General features: G+C 57.3%; 1 long non-coding RNA gene across 1 annotated transcript; it reads left to right on the top strand.

Moving 5' to 3' along the window:
* The first annotated feature begins 6 nt into the window (after positions 1–6).
* LOC112483039 lies at positions 7–1,504 on the top strand. The gene is made up of 2 exons (XR_003047481.1): positions 7–156; positions 1,284–1,504. It is a non-coding gene; the product is annotated as an uncharacterized LOC112483039 (long non-coding RNA).
* Positions 1,505–1,794: the final 290 nt, after the last annotated feature.

The following is a 1,794-nucleotide window of genomic DNA, read 5'->3' as shown; positions in this document are numbered from 1 at the left end:
GGTCCAGCTGGTGCTGCGGTTTAGGGCGCCCCGTGGCCCCAGGACGGGCGGCGTCCGGGACTCCGGGGGTCGGGGCGCCGCAGCCCTGCCCTCCAGCTGCGCCCAGGCGTCGGAACGGGCGGCGCGCAACCTGGAGGAAGTCGCGCACTTTGGCGGGTAGGTTGGAACGCGCCCCTGACAGCCCGCTGCAGCCGGAGATCCCACGTCCCGTCAGCCGGGCAGCTCGCGTCTGTGACAGCGCGCTTAATGAGTTTCCAGGGAGCGAAAGGGCCTTAATTTTAAGGACCACATTTTATTTTGAGCTTGACCCCTCTTTTTGTTGTTGACACCTGTTTGGTAAAGCGGCGATGTTTGAAGACAGGTCTGCCTTTTAAATGTCTTCAGGTGGCATTCGGAAGCCCTCATTCAGTCTTTCGTCCACAGTGTTGGGCCACTGTGTCTGGGGCACCTGGAATGTGATGATACACAAACGCCACACGGTCCCTGCCATCACAGGTCTTACAGTCTACTGACAGGGAATGGTCTCATTAGCGAAGAACGATGGAAGGAGTGGCCAAGGAATTTGAGCTCAGCTAGTGAGGCTTCCTGGGGGAGGAGCTGGGGGTGAGAGAGGAAGAGTGAGGAAGAGCTGACCAGGCGAAGGCGGTGGGTGGGGAGAGGTCCCTCTCTAGAGGGACGGGGACATCATGGACAGGCCTGTGGTGGGAGAGGCATGTGCCAAATTGTGTTCACATGTTGGAGTCCTAGCTCCCAGGACCTCAGAGGTGACCTCGTTTAGAGACAGGGTCTTTACGGAGATGGTGGAGTATAAACAAGGTCAACAGGACGAGCCCTGCCCCAGTAGGACTGGTGTCCCGGGAGGGGGAAGTTTGGAGGTGGACACAGCACACGGGAGAGCACCGCGGGAACATGGGGACGGCGGTCTCCAGGTCAAGGACAAGACCTGGGCCAAACGCCCTCACACCCCCAGGAGGAACCAGCCCTGCTGACACCTTCATCTCAGACCGCAGGCTTCCAGAACCGTGAGGAAGTAAACTGGGAATTCTAGTTGCCACAGGCTGTTCAGATGTGGGAGAGGGCAAACCCCGATGAGCAGGTCTGGAGCGGGCGAGCGGGCAGCAAGATGGCAGACGCAAACTCGCCGCTGTCCCGGTCTGCGCCCAGGCCTCGCTGGAGAAGGGGAACGTGTCAGCTGTCTAAATCCGGGTTGGAGTTTTAATTATTTCATAGCAGTGGACACGTATAGTGACTGAGATGACTCTGGGTTTCTGTCTTAACTGTAGACCGTGAAATCTCTCCGTGTGAGCCAGAAGGTGACAAGCTGTCAAATGTACTCCCGAGCGTGGAGGAAGACTTCCTCTGCTGAATAAGTGTTCAAAAGCCAGAGAGAGGTATGTAAAGAGTGATTTCTAAGTCTATTCCGGGTTCATTGTTCCGTGTCCCGGTGATCTGGAGTATGAAGTGTGTCATCTAAACAGCAATAAACCAATTTTAGCAAATAACACTTGGTTGACTCATTAATTCGTCCAACAAACATCCGTGGGACTTGTGGCGTTCCCGGACACTGTCCGCGGTGCTGGAACACGGCGGTGAGTCAAAGCAAACGCACTTCCTTCTGGGACTGATGGGCGGGCGGGGCAGCTAATTAAGTGTCGAGCAAACGGATGCAGTTGTGGCATGAGTGACCCCGTGCTCAGGGCCGGCTTCTTGGGGCTCTGAGGACTGAGGTTCTGGGAGCGGGTTGTGGCCGCAAGGGATGGAGGTGGGGTGTGCGCAGGGCCCTCGGCTGCCGGG

This window comes from Pteropus alecto, unplaced genomic scaffold, assembly GCF_000325575.1.
Source record: "Pteropus alecto unplaced genomic scaffold, ASM32557v1 scaffold56, whole genome shotgun sequence".
Classification (NCBI taxonomy): domain Eukaryota; kingdom Metazoa; phylum Chordata; class Mammalia; order Chiroptera; family Pteropodidae; genus Pteropus; species Pteropus alecto.
The sequence above is the reverse complement of the archived record's forward strand: the minus strand, read 5'-3'. Positions and strand labels throughout refer to the sequence as shown.